The sequence below is a fragment of the Schistocerca gregaria genome, chromosome 5 (genome assembly GCF_023897955.1).
Source record: "Schistocerca gregaria isolate iqSchGreg1 chromosome 5, iqSchGreg1.2, whole genome shotgun sequence".
In the NCBI taxonomy this organism is placed as follows: domain Eukaryota; kingdom Metazoa; phylum Arthropoda; class Insecta; order Orthoptera; family Acrididae; genus Schistocerca; species Schistocerca gregaria.
The window spans coordinates 416,428,720-416,443,947 of record NC_064924.1 but is presented as its reverse complement, the minus strand read 5'-3'; the positions used below and the strand labels follow the sequence as shown (position 1 = coordinate 416,443,947).

Genomic DNA, 15,228 nt, shown 5'->3' with positions numbered 1-15,228 from the left:
TTTTTTCGTCTGGTATAATTACAAACCAACAATTTTCGGATTTTTTTTCCTTTGGTTGCAGTGTGAAAACTCTCTTCCTGTGAAATTTCATAATTCAGTATCCTAAAGGTTTGATGAGGGAGTTTGCGAGAACTAATATAATGACATAAGTGGCCAAATCTTTTGATTGCCTTAGCTTAGAAACTCCACTTCCTTACATCGCCAAGGAGCCTCATACCTTAATATGTGACAGAAATTTGAACTTGATACGTCAACTCTTTCCTGAGAAATAGGTTCTGAACAGTCGGTCAGAATGACAACAATGTGGTCCTGTAAGGGTTCCGTTTTTATTGGTTGAGGCACGGAACTCTAAAAACGAGTATTATTAAACGTGGTTATTAACTGATTACCTCGGGATAGAAATTAATAGCATATGGATAGAAATTTGTTGAGGATTTGAATTATAATCTTTACTAGGAGATACACTGATCACCTACCTAATTGCCGGTATGTCTACCTTTGGCACAGATAACAGCGGCAACGCGTCATGAGGCCTTGGTAGGGTGCTGGACGTAGTTGGCGCAACGTCTGCACACACAAGTCATCTATTTCCCGCAAAATTCCGGGAAGAGAGGCGATGAGCTCTGACGCCAAGTTCAATCACATCCAAAGTGTGTTCGATCTGGTTCAGATCTGGCGAGTTGAGGGGCCATCACATCAACTGGAACTCGCCAGTGTTCCTCGAACCACTCCACCACACTCCTGACGTTGTGATATGCCGCATTATCTTGTTGAAAAACATCACTGTCGTCGGGAATCATGATCATCATGAAAGGGTGTACACAGTCTGCAACCAGTGTACGATACTCCTTGGCCGTCATGATGCCTTGAACGAGCTCCAATGGGCCCACAGTCGCCCATGCGAGTGTTCCCCAGAGCATAATGGAGCCACCGACAGCTTATGCCCGTCCCGCAGTACAGGCGTCAAAGAGCTGTTCCCCTGGACGACTACGGATTCGCGCTCTCCCATCAGCATGATAGAGAAGGTATCGGGATTCATCAGACCATGCAACATTCTGCCACTGCGCTAACGTCCAGGTCCGATGGTCACGTGCCCATGCATTTTGCAAAATTGTTATTACCATGGTCCCCGACCTGATAAGTGCGATAAGCTCAGAAAATCTCTCAAGACCAGGAACATTACTTACACCACTACGTCCTCTTACAAAAGCTACTTTTAACCAACCATTACCATGCGAAAACCTATCATTATCATCCAAACTAAAATTCAAATTATATCCCATAAAAACAGATGGACCATCAAGTATAAGATGAGCAGCGACTGATTTAACAAGTATTTTTTCTTCTTATCACCAGGGTGCTACACCATTGGCACGTGCATGCGTCGTCAGTTTCGGAACTCATCGTTAGGAGGGCTCGGTGCACTGTGTGTGCAGATGCACTCGTGCTCTGCCCAACATTAAAGTAGGAAGTTAGCTCAGCCGTCTTTCCTGTTTTACGAGGCTGCCCAGACTACGACTTCCGACATTTGTAATGAGGCGTGATTGCCCAATCCCACGACATCTGGACGTGGTTTCACCTCTGTTTCGCTACGTGTTGAAGAGATTCACTACAGCACTCCTCGAACACCCAAAAAATCGTACAGTTTCCGAAATGCCGAGCCTCCGGGTCATCATAGTCTGCCCTCGGTTAAAGTCAGATAGATAGCGTGCTTTTCCCATTTTACACACGGACAGCACGCTCACTGACAATACATGCCTCGTGCGTATGTCTTAGTAGCAGTCACTTCTCGCCAGGTGACGCTGCTATCACCCGTACGGATCTATATCGATAGTAGGTCGGTGGTCATAATGTTCTGGCTGACCAGTATGTGAATAAAGCATACACAAAATAGGAAAAAAGCATCCCATCCTCCGTCTTTTGCCTTACCATGTCGCATAATGTTTCAATATTTGTCAGCAGAAAAATAACTATAAAATTTTATTCGTTCTCGTACGGGATGATGTCATTATAAAGACGGTTCCAAAAAAATGTATCCACTGTTGAAAGTCCATAACTTGCAAACTAATTGACGGAGTTGTCTCATTTTTGGTGGAAGTGTAACTTAAGGTCCAACTTAAAGATATCACTGTAGGTGTTCGAAATGGTCACCATTAACATCCACACACAAACGATGCCGTCGAACTGCAGAGCGAACTATTGACTGCAACGTGTTCACATGGATATTTGCACTTGAATGTACGATGGATTCTCGAAATTCATCCAATGTGCGTGGCTTTTGTCGATAAACGACGTCCTTTAGTGTTCCCCACAGGTAAAAGTCGAGAGGAGTTAGGTCTGGGGAACGTGGTGGTAGATACTCCACAGCACCTCTACGGCCTATCCAACTTCCTGGTAGATTTTCGTCGAGATACGCCCTAACACGATTTTGGTAGTGGGCTGGGGCACCATATTTTTGAAATTAAACTCTTTCATCTCCATACAAGTCTCGGATTGCAGGTAAAATGGATGTCTGAAGCTTCTGAAGATACAACTCACCGGTAACTGTGCCGTCAAAGAAGAATGGCCCAATGAAGCCCCAGTAAGACAACCCACACCACACATTTACTCCTGGCAAATTCACGGCTTTGTCCACATGGGCGTTAGGATTTTCGGCGGCCTAGTAGATGCAATTGTGGCGATTTACTGTACCACTGATTTTGAACTGTGCCTCATCAGACCACACAATCATTTCTGCAAACTCTTCATCGTTACGCACCATGCTAGTAAACCACTCGCAGTAGTCCATTCTACGATATGGGTCGTCCTCGTTCATTACAATCGTGGGATGTAGCACTTGCACTTTGCTGTCTTCAAAATTCGCCGAACACTTGAGCGACTCACTCCAGTTCACGGTCACACTGTCTCACAGACTTCTGTGGCGAGCGAATGAATTGTTGTAACAAACGGCGGGGATTAGCTGGAGTTGTTACTGTTACAGGTCGTCCAGATCGTTGTTTGTGTACATCTTTAACACAGCCTTCGCCTTCAAATTTGTCTCGAATGCGACGAATCGTTAAACGTGTCGGTGGTTCAAATGGCTCTGAGCACTATGGGACTTAATATCTGTGGTCATCAGTTCACTAGAACTCAGAACTAATTAAACCTAACTAACCTAAGGACATCACACACATCCATGCCCGGGGCAGGATTCTAACCTGCTACCGTAGCGGTCATGCGGTTCCAGTCTGAAGCTCCTAGAACCGCACGGCCACATCGGCCGGCGTCGTGTCGGTGGCTCTGTTTGATACTCATTTCGCCATTGCCGTTGAACCTCATTAATGTTTTCGTACTTAAAATACCACTTCAAAACTGACTTCCTTTCATCGAATGTAAACCTTGCTCCAGCCAAGTTTACTCGAGTAACTAGGTGCAACTGAGAAAAAAACACTGACTTTCTGGCAACAGTCATCTGACAAAACAAATCAACGTAATACAACACTTGTGTGGCGATTGCCGGAACTACAAACTATTACACTACCAAAGATGAGATAACTCTGTCAGTTAGTTTGCCAGTTATGGACTTTTAAACACAGGATACATTTTTTTGGACCCCTCTGTATATGAAAAAGGAACACTTCGTTCAGAGGAATAGTGAGCGGCTGACTTTTCATAGTGAGTGCTCGTGCTAAGTTACACTCGAAAACATTCATTATGAAGAAATTCTTTTCTGTTTTCTCTTAGGAAACACGTAATTCCTGTTCAACAGTTAAGAGCGACGCAATCTGAAGGCACATGGTAGTCTGTCTACTTGTTTTTACAGAGGTCGATGAAACATACCACAGATCGAAAAGCATTCTACATTAATTATGGTCGCTTAACACTCCACCTACCTGTTTAGTTTCATGCGATAATTCGTCAAACGTACATGCTGACAAAAGTGATGGGTTAATTCCGTTAATTCCGACAATCCGAACAGAGTGTACTCTCCAAAATGGAATGTAAGAAATAATCGTCCCGCACATTACAGCTAGTGGTTGCGTCACCAGGAAGATACAGAAGACGAAAACCACTTCACTTTGAGTGAAGGTCGTATATTTAGAAGGCTACGGAAGTCCTAACAACTGTGAAAGCTTAGAGCATAAAGGCCTGCTGTAATTCAGGTAACAGTCTGGGAAAATTCGAATCTGACAGCTACGTCACTTTCTCTCGAAAGAAACTGTGTTATGGACAAGGAGAAACTCAAGTCGTTTGAGTAAAAGAATTAGAATCATCTTCATATCTGTCGCTGCCACTGTAACATTAAACTCAAAGCGGCACCAATGTCAGATTCACAACAGTTCGACATTGGAAGTAACAAGAAAAGAATATTTTGGAGTGAGAACTAAGGAAATCAAAGAAGAATCGCCAACAGATGCAGCGTGAAACGTCCCAAGCTAACGTCACTGGATTATAAGGCTGTGTAGACACACGCATCGTCTGTGTAGAGCTCCAGGGAACTGTCGTAGGAGCGCTCTTGTCGGGGACTGGGTGAGCAGCGATCTGCGACAGTTGATTTATGACGCTGTAGTATACTGGAAACGTGTCGTCTTTGAGACTGTAGCGTTATGCAGGATGACTCGGGCAGAATTTCTATTTGGTGGAATGCAGCTGGCTCTGAATGTGGAAAAATCGAAGTTAATGCAGATCAATAGGAAAAACAATCAACTATTGTCCGAATCCTGTATTTTTGGTGCGTTGGTCGACACACTCTCGTCTATTAAATACCTAGGCGTACTGCCGCAAAGCAGCGACATGAAATGCAACGAGCACGCAAGGTATGTTGTAAGGAAGGCAAAAGGTCGAGTTCAGTTTATTGGCAGAATTCCAGGAAAGCCTGCGATCAAAGCATTCTAGGTAGTCCAGGTGGTGCGAAACGTTCTTGACCACTTCTCGAGTGTTTGGAATCCTTAAGAGACCGAATTAAAAGAAGAAACAGATCCAATTCAGAGGCGTGCTGCTAGATTTCTTACCAGTAGGTTCGATCAACAAGCGAGTATTATTGAAATTCTATGAACTTAAGTAAGAATCGGGAGAGAAGAGGACTTTCGTTTCGCAAAGCACTATTGAGAAAGTTGAGAGAACCAGCATTTGTGACTGTACAATGATTCTACTGTAACCAACATACATTTTGCATAAAGGCCGCGAAGATTAGGTCAATCCAGGCTCGTACGAAAGTACATAGACAGTCACTTTTCCCACGTTCCATTCGCAAGTAGAACAGGAAAGGAAATGACCAACAGTTGTATAGGGCACCCTTCGCCAAGATCCCAGGTCCGAGTCCCGGTCGAGGCACACATTTTCAACTGTTCGCGTTGACTTATATCGACGCCTGTATGCATCTAGTGGGTATTCACTTCATTGAAATGTCCGAAAGAACAGATACCATGAAGCTTCCTGGCAGATTAAAACTGTGTGCCCGACCGAGACTCGAACTCGGGACCTTTGCCTTCCGCGGGCAAGTGCTCTACCATCTGAGCTACCGAAGCACGACTCACGCCCGGTACTCACAGCTTTACTTCTGCCAGTATCTCGTCTCCTACCTTCCAAATTTTACAGAAGCTCTCCTGCGAAACTTGCAGAACTAGCACTCCTGAAAGAAAGGATATAGCGGAGACATGGCTTAGCCACAGCCTGGGGGATGTTTCCAGAATGAGATTTTCACTCTGCAGCGGAGTGTGCGCTGATATGAAACTTACTGGCAGATTAAAACTGTGTGCCCGACCGAGACTCGAACTCGGGACCTTTGCCTCCGCTATATCCTTTCTTTCAGGAGTGCAAGTTCTGCAAGGTTCGCAGAAGAGCTTCTGTGAAGTTTGGAAGGTAGGAGACGAGATACTGGCAGAAGTAAAGCTGTGAGGACGGGGCGTGAGTCGTGCTTGGGTAGCTCAGTCGGTAGAGCACTTGCCCGCGAAAGGCAAAGGTCCCGAGTTCAAGTCTCGGCCCGGCACACGTGAGTGATTGTTGACAGGACAATTCATTTCATTGTAACTCCGCATGGTGGCTTGTGGAAGCCGTATGTAGATATGGAGCAAGCAAATGGCCGGACAACCAATACCTACAATGATCAAATAGCGCTGATAATTACAGTGATTTTTACTCTGGAATTCTTACGCAGACTACATATTCTGAACAGTGCATAGGCTCAGATGTAAAATTTGTGTTTGTTTTAACAGTGAAGAGGCAGTTATCAGAAATTCACGAGCTAGAACTCAATATTAGGATTAAAAGTACTTCGTGGTTACAGTCCTCTGATAAACAAAAACAGTCTACGGAAACAGGTGCAAGTGAACTGTAGAAACATATCTCTGTATCATATGAAGAAGGGCGCAAGCGCTGAAGCGGACCTCCTACAGCTGCGCAGAAAAATTAATGACACTGGCTCTCAGACGTAAGTAAAGGTGCATCCCACAGAAGCTGGTTGAATCGTTTTAAACGACGCGTGTCGTTTCCGCAGTGATTAACATATCAGCTACCCTGTCACGCCATCCACAGTATCTTTGCGGCGAGCGTTTTCTCCACCTTCTAGCAGCCTACAAAAGTGACTTCCTTAGCTCGAATTTGTCACCGGATTTCCGGTCAGCTGCCACTTGTGCGGAATGAATTCACGAACCCAGATAACACAAACAGTGTTCGTGGAAGGCGACTGGGCTCTTCAGTAGTTGCTACAGCGTGGTTTGCGATGAAACACGCTACTTCATATAAGCAGATCTCAGCAATCATGAGCCAGTTCAGTAGGTTCCTGAGGAACATAAAAGCTCTTCATGATATCGTCTATTACGAGACCAATGTTACTCGCGAGCTCATCCTGGTATAAACCATTCTCGGTTGAGTTGTCGCATCAAATCTGGGTGAAATCTCTAACTTTCGGTGTTGCAATAATATTAAAAGCGAAACACTTTCGCCTACTAGAAGCACCTGAGGTAAATAAGCATTTAGCTCAAAATTCCCACTTGATTCTAAATGACCATTTACAGCCGAGCAGGTCGCGACTCTTAGAGTCACATGATCTAATCAACCAGTGACACACTCCCAAACCTCAGGCCCAATGATCCACATTCTGATAAGAGAACAGAAGAGTTATTATATCTCAGTTTGTTTTTCCTTACAATCTTTAGTGTTAGATTCTGACATTTCACGTGCTTTGTTATGTACTGAGTTTGATACTACGCAATTCGGTAAATGTAGTTTAACATGACCGATGCATAATATGAGTGACAAGTGATAAGTTTGACATTTCTCACCTAGAGTCATGACCAAAGATCATGTGTATGTTGATAGTATCTTCGTTTCTAATGTTTGGGTTCCTAGATGCGAGTTTCTCTTGTGACCGCTATTCAGTTGTTCCCTGACGATGGCCTAGTAAGCAGAAAACCTGTTCGAAATATGTATTGGCAGAACAAAAAAGCAATTTGTTTGTTTTTCAATCTTAACTATGAAATTATGCTACCAAGATGTGACGGAATGACCCATAAATATAAATGTAATAACGAAATAATAAACAACTAATTGCATAAAATAAATTTAATTTCTTCGGCGGTTTCGGGCAAGGTTACACCTATCACATTATTGCTGCTGTATATTTTTTAGGACCATAGCATTTTGCTGTATGCATCAGGTATAACCTTCTGAACAGGGGCACTAAGTGCCCAAAACCAGTAAAGAAATTAAATTTCTTTTATGCAACTGATTGCTTATTATTTCGTTATATACTACTATAGTTACTGAGGATGGATGAAATACTAAAAACATCATTTATTTCATTACGAGCCAGTTTTCGGCTTCCTAGACAATTTTTCTTTTCTATAAAAAATTAATTTATTAAATAGTAACTGTACAATTTTCCAACAATATACAGACTTATTCACGTCACGCAACATACAAAAAATGTTTTGCTATTCGACGCATGGAAAAGTTTCAGGTCATCTTCACCTTGTACTTACGGCGTGGTCATTATTGTTATCAAGTTGCCAAAGCTTCCCGTATATTTGGCATATGTCGCGATTTTCCAATGTTCGTTTTCAGTATAAGATAAATAGAGGAAGTTGCTGCTCATTGGTTAGAACATATATGTGCAGTATTTGCACGTATTAATATTGCAGCGTTATTCTTTGTTCTTGGTCATCCGAGGCTTTCCGGTCATGTCAACTCAGTTACATCTACATTTTCAGGGGTTGTCCTGTTGATTACTGCCAATTGCTGACGGAGGAAATTCCGCTTACCTACTGCGTGTCCACAAGGTAATCTGTGCTTGAATGTATCTACATTTCGAAGAAGCCGAAAGACGGTTTGTGGCAAAATAAATATTTTACAGTAATCCAGGAAAATGTTTCCTAATGGATAAGACTGCCAGAGGAGGCAGGTTCGTCGTAGACAGGACATTAGGGAGACAGTACGAGTTCTTATTGAACACAGAGGGGTGTCAAATTTGACATCGTTGGAGTAATCAGTTCGTCATATCATAACAGCGCAGGTCATAACCATCGATAAGATGGGTAACAGAAGTGATCCATAAAAATACCGTCAAATCTAATTAACGTCCATCTGTCGTAGACTCCTAGAACATATGCAAACATAATAAGGTATCTCGAAAAGAATCATCTCCTCCATACCAACCAGCATGGATACCGAAAACATCGATCATAAGAAACCCATATTGTGCTTATCCCACATGATACCCTGAAAACTACGGATCAAAGTAATCAGGCAAGTGCAGTATTTCGTGACTTCCGAAAAGCATTTCACACAGCATCATACCCACATTTATTTAAAAATACACGATTGTATGGGGTAGCAAACAAAATTTGAGACTGGGTTAGGACACTTATTGTTTATGATGTGTGTTGACGATCTAGCATACAATATTAATAGCAACCTCAGACTATTCACAGGTAATACACGTATCTACACAAAACTACTTCTGAAAAAAAGCTGCCTAAATATTTAATCAAATCTTGATAAGAATTCAGAGAGTTGCGAGGACTGATAGATCGTTTTCAATGCTCAGATGTGTAATATTATGCACTTCACAAAAAGAAAAAAAAGATGATCATATAACCATAAGACTGATCATCTGAATCAGTCAACTCATGCAATACCCAGGTATAACAAACTGTGTGGATGTGAAATGGAATGACTACGTAGGTCCAGTTGGAGGCAACGAACACTGGGAAAATGCACTAAGTCAGCAAAGGAAACTGCTTACAAAACAGTTGAGTGTCCCATCAAAACTTGAGCACTCGAACATAACGCGGGAAGTACCATGTTACCGATAAAACCTGGCTGAAATTAACATCTTACATCGGCACATCAGACAATATTACCATGAGTTCAGTCATATTAATCGCAAGGCGGACGGACCGAAATTACTTATCAATGGGGGCATTTACAATGTCTTGGCAGCAACAGCCCACCGTAATTGAAGCGAAGAAAAATACCCACGATCGAAATGGAACACCTCTGACAGAATGTACACAGAATTAACCTTATATCGGCCGTGATATCTAAATGGCACATAATTATCAGTGGCAAATTCCCGACAAATGAAAAATTCAGCAAAATACACCTTAGTCAGATAAACTGATCCACGGATTAACCCGTGGACACACAGGTGATGCGTGAAATTTCCTCCGTCAGCAACTGGCAGTGATCTGCAAATGTACATGTAACACAGTTCATAAGGTCAGAAGGGCTCGGATAGTCAAGAAAAAGACTAACGCTACACTCTGGATATTTGTGCTTACTGCAACATGTACAATACAGGGTGGGGCAAATAAAAGTGGCCAAGATGAATTGATACGATCGGACGTGAATGTATGCATATAGCCTCAACCCTGTGATGCGCACTCCACATGTACGTCAGCCACGTGATCACACCGGTTCAGAGGATAGTGCGTCAGTGTCAGTGTGAGTGCAGCAGTGGAGAGGGGACGATGGTACTTACGGTGGAGCAGTGGGTGTTCGCTGTGGAAAGTTAAGTGACAACTTGTCGTGGAAATGTGTGGTCAGCTGTTTGCTGATAAGTTTAATGGTGTTAAAGTGACAGCAGAAAGTGCCATGCAACGCCTATTCCGAAAATTACGTCAGAAAGGATATGTTTTAAACAAGTCAGAAAACATTCCGAAACGTGTCCGCACACACGATAACGTGTCCACACTTCACCAGAAAATTATCCAGAGTCCTACCAAATCAACCCAACGCCTGTCGCAAGAGATCGGCATATCACGTCGATCATACCGACGAATAGTCCACCTGGGCCTGTTCTTCGGGTCATTTTTACTTGTCCCACCCTGCACATAGTCAAGCAACAACGTACTAAGACTATTTAACATGCACCGAAAGCGAACAATGGAAAGTCACGACAAATGCCAAACACTCGTACAGCTTTGGCAAGCTGCTAAAAGTGATAAAGTTACCGGAAGCAAGCATTTCATTTAGCACTTGTACTCTCTTATGATTTCTACTTCAATGATATTTTCGTTCTCATTTTTATTGTTAAATGCTGTCTGCACGAAAAGAGAGACCAGCAATAAACTTTTCCATTACACATGTAATATTTTAACAACTTGTAATTGAATGGAAGATGTACACTGAAGCGCCGAAGAAACTGGTATAGACATGCGTATTCAAATACAGAGATGCGTAAATAGGCAAAATACGGCGCTGCAGTCTGCAACGCCTCTATAAGACAAGTGTCTGGCGCAGTTGTTAGATCGGTTACTGCTGCTTCAGTGGCATGTTATTAAGATTTAACTGACTGTGAACTTCGCGTTATAGTTGGCGCACGATCGATGAGATACATCATTTCCGAGGCAGCGATGAAGTGGGGATTTTCCCATGTGACCATTTCACGAGTATACCGTGAATATCAGGAATTCGGGAAAACATCAGATCTCCGACATCGCTGCGGCCGGAAAAAATCCTGCAAGAACGGGACCAACGACGGCTGAAGAGAATTTTTCAACGTGACAAGTGCAACGCTTTCCCAAATTCCTGCAGATTTCAGTGCTGGGGCATGAACAAGTATCAGCGTGCGAACCATTCAACGAAACATCAGCGATATGGGCTTTCGGAGCCGAAGACCCACTCGTGTAGCCTTCATGACTACACTATAAAACGTTTTACGCCTCGCCTGAGCCCGTCAACACCGACACTGGACTGTTGATGACTGGAAACATGTTGATTGGTCGGACGAGTCTCGTTTCAAATTGTATCGGGTGGATGGACGTGTAAGGGTATGGAGACAACCTCATGAACCCTTGGGCCCTACATGTCAGCAGAAGATTGTTCAAGCTGGTAAGGGCTCTGTAATGCTGTGGTGAGTATGCGGTTGGAGTGATATGGGACCTCTGATACGTCTAGATAAGACTCTGACAGGTGACACGTACGTAAGCGTCCTGCCTGATCACCCGCGTGCATTCAAGTCTACTGTGGATTCCGACGGACTTGGGCAATTCAACAGGACAATGCGACACCCCAGACGTCCAGACTTGCTACGCATTGGCTCCAAGAACACTCCTCTGAGTTTCTGTTCGCCACCAAACATCTCAGACATGAACATTATTGACCATATCTGGGATGCCTTGCAACGTGCTGTTCAGAGGAGATCTCCAGTCCCTCATAGTCTTACGGATTTATGGACAGCCCTGCAGGATTCATGGCGTCAGTTCCTTCCAGAACCACTCCAGACATTAGTCGAGTCCATGCCACGTCGTGTTGTGGCACTTATGCGCGCTCGCGTGGCTCTACATGATATTAGGTTCGTGTCACAGTTTCTTTGGCTCTTCAGTGTATTTTCCTTGAGGAACGAAACATTCTTTGATCTGAACGCGAAAGACCAAGAAAGTCCATGTGTTTTTTAACAGAAGTAACTTTATGATTTTTACATAATTTATTGATGGAACGAAGAGAGCAGGGCAGTGAGGCGGCCAAGATAACTATAATAACAAGGAGAAGAAGAAGGCGATCAAACTGCTGGTAGTGATCATACTATAGTTTTGGCATATAAAAGAATAGAATGCTGTAGATACGGTTCTGAGGCGAGACGTCGGATGCCGTCATGAAATTCCCACAATATTTCATCGGCGCTACTGACCAACACCTTCAGGTGCGACGAACTCAATGATGGGCTGTGACCGAAGCCTCTTATTTATGTCAGTCTAAAACGGAACTACGCAGGCGTGAACGCACCGAATTCAGTGAGCAGTAGCGCAGATATTCCGATCCGTAGCGAGACAGCTACGCCACAATCATGTCGGACGATGAACCAAGAGCTTCGGGTCACGCGCAAAGGCTGTCAGTCATACTGTGCGCTGCCGTCAGCCGCCTCAGCGCCTTCTGTCAGGAGCCGCGTGCCGATACACGGGACTGCGTTGGCATGTGCCCATTCTGCCGTTGCCATCCGAATACGTATGTTGCTGCCGAAGCGTCATCCCTTGTACGCCCAATAAATCCTCTTTGTGATCACTGTGATTTTAACGTAGCAGCGACGGATCGCATGCTACGCTAAGTTGTTATCCATTGTCGCTGTTCAGCAGATTTGTCGAGCTGTGTATCTCCACCGCTTCGTCCCAGTGCGAAGACGCCGACGACAGAATTTTAGCTCTTTTGTAGTCCATACTGTGTCCCATACCGTGACAATGCTCGGTCGCTGCAGATTTCTCTGGCTGATTCAGACGTGTGTGTCGTCGTTGTTCGACGCATCTGACTTCCATGGTGGGACACGTTATGTCCAGTGTATGACAGCCCGCAGCTATAGACTCTTACAGACACCAGCCATTCTTAAACTAAGGCTGCCTTTCACTGAGCCTAAAAGAGCTCTGAGTTTTGTTGGCGGACGGATGCCACATTGAACTTTCTATTTCTTCAGTGATCTTCCTATTTTCGAAGAAACACCGCCTATGGATGGCAAGACGGCCATTCCAGAATGAGATTTTCACTCTGCAGCGGAGTGGAGTGTGCGCTGATATGAAACTTCCTGGCAGATTGAAACTGTGTGCAGGACCGAGACTCGAACTCGGGACTTTTGCCTTTCGCAGGCAAGTGCTCTACCATTGCTGCAGAGTGAAAATCTCATTCTTGAAACATCCCCAAGGCTGTGGCTAAGCCATGTCTCCGCAATATCCTTTCTTCCAGGAGTGCTAGTTCTGCTAGGTTCGCAGGGCTTCTGTGAAGTTTGGAAGATAGGAGACGAGATACTGGCAGAAGTAAAGCTATGAGGACGGGGCGTGAGTCGTGCTTGGGTAGCTCAGATGGTAGAGAACTTGCCCGCGAATGGCGAAGGTCCCGAGTTCGAGTATCGGTCCAGCACACAGTTTTAATCTGCCATTAAGTTTCAAGACGACCATTCGTCTTTGTTCTTCCCTTTCCTCCAGCTCTTCACTTTGTCTTCCGCCCATGAGGCATGGCGATTCTCCCGTTTGGAACACCGATCTGTAAAAATACGGTCTGGAGGTGGCGTAGCTCATCGGATAAGCTGTCTGAATCAGATATGGCTCTTGCTCTGTGGACTACCGTCCTAAACAGACCACTTCGTTGTGCAAGATAGTGGCAGCTGATGGCCTGTAAATATAAGCCGATGTGTACAGATTTACGGTACACAGCGTGATCCAAGGTACCACCCTCTTTTCTCCAAAGCAAAAAAAATTCTCGAAACGGTAGTTCACCGTTTTTCTACGTCTCCATCATAAACTTGATGTTCGAATGAAGAGAATTTAGGCGTTGCAAAAATGGACCCAGTGATACAGTGCTTTGGGGCCAGATTACGAAGATGTTATCCATATATCGCCACAAGCATGTAGGCTTCAACTCCGCTGAATGGAGTGCTGTTTCCTCGAAATCTTCTACAAAAGATTCGCCATAATGGGTGACAAGCGTCAACCCATTGTGACAATGTCAATCTGTTCAAAGTACTGGGGACTGAATGAAAAATAAGTCGAGGTGAGTGCGGGCTTACACATATCAACCAGTTCCCCTTCCAGCTTCTCGTCAATGAGTGAGACCACATAGAAACTAACGAGAATATCTAACGGTACAAGTAGCAAGTTCTTGAGCCGACGGACGAAATCATCTGGTTTACGAACGGCGAATTGTATGCTGGCGCCCCAGTATTATTAAGTTTCGGTATCCTTATGAATCTTAGGCGCTCCCTGTAGTCTGGGCGGAACACGTGCCTGCGTATGAAATCTCTTGGCCACAACCTTAGAAATCAAGCTGTTCTTGAAAAGCTCTAAAGTTCTTCATTGTATTTTGGTCATGGGATCAGTGTTTAAAAGGATGATTACTAGTCCAGTGCGTCTTTCGTCCGCCAATAAAACTCAGAACTCTTTTAAGCCCAGTGAAAAGAACTATTGGTTTAAGAAGGCCTGATGTCTTTAAGATTCGCTGTATCTGTGGGCCGCCGTACACTAGACAACCTTGTCGCACTGTAAAGGACAGATGCGTCGAACGTCGACGACACACACGTCTGAAACGGCCAGAGAAACCTGCAGTGGCCGAGTATTGTCTTAGTACGGGGCACACTATGGACTACAAAAGTACCAAAATTCTCCAATCTACATCTTGGTACTGGGACATCTTTATTAAAGAAGCGATGAGAATTCGCCGGCCGGAGTGGCCAAGCGGTTCTAGGCGCTACAGTCTGGAACCGCGCGACCCTACGGTCGCAGATTCGAATTCTGCCTCGGGCATGGACGTGTGTGATGTCCTTAGGTTAGTTAGGTTTAAGTAGTTCTAAGTTCTAGGGGACATATGACTTCAGCAGTTGAGCCCCATAGCGCTCAGAGCCATTTGAACCATTTTTTTTTTAATGAGAATTCGAAGCTCGATAGATCTGCTCAGCAGCGACACAAGGATACCAACTTAGCGCAACATGGGATCCAGCGACTACAAAGAGGAACTATTGGTCGTACACTGGATGACGCATCGTTGGCGACACAGAAATTCGGATGACAACGGGGAGGGTGGTCACACGCCAGCGAGGTTCCATATGTTGGCGGAAGGCTACCGATAGAGGGCGCTGGGGCGGCCGAGCGCACAGTATGAGTGACAGCCTTCAAGCGTGCTATGAACCTCTTGGTCCGTCGTCCGATATATGGCGTAGCTGTCTCTCTCGCCACCGATCAGGATCTGCGCTACTGGTCACCGAATTTGGCGCGTTCACGCCTGCGCAGTTTCTTTTTAGACTGGTATAAGCAGGAGGCTTTGGTCACA

The 15,228-nt window shown here is 44.5% G+C and overlaps 1 protein-coding gene and 1 non-coding gene across 2 annotated transcripts in view; one reads left to right on the top strand and one right to left on the bottom strand.

Annotated features, from left to right (window-relative positions):
• LOC126272744 (3-hydroxy-3-methylglutaryl-coenzyme A reductase) overlaps positions 1–15,228 on the bottom strand; it is a 442,088-nt gene that overhangs the window by 361,043 nt on the left and 65,817 nt on the right. The window lies entirely within an intron of this gene.
• On the top strand, positions 5,895–5,969 carry Trnas-cga (transfer RNA serine (anticodon CGA)). Its single transcript has one exon. It is a non-coding gene; the product is annotated as a tRNA-Ser (tRNA).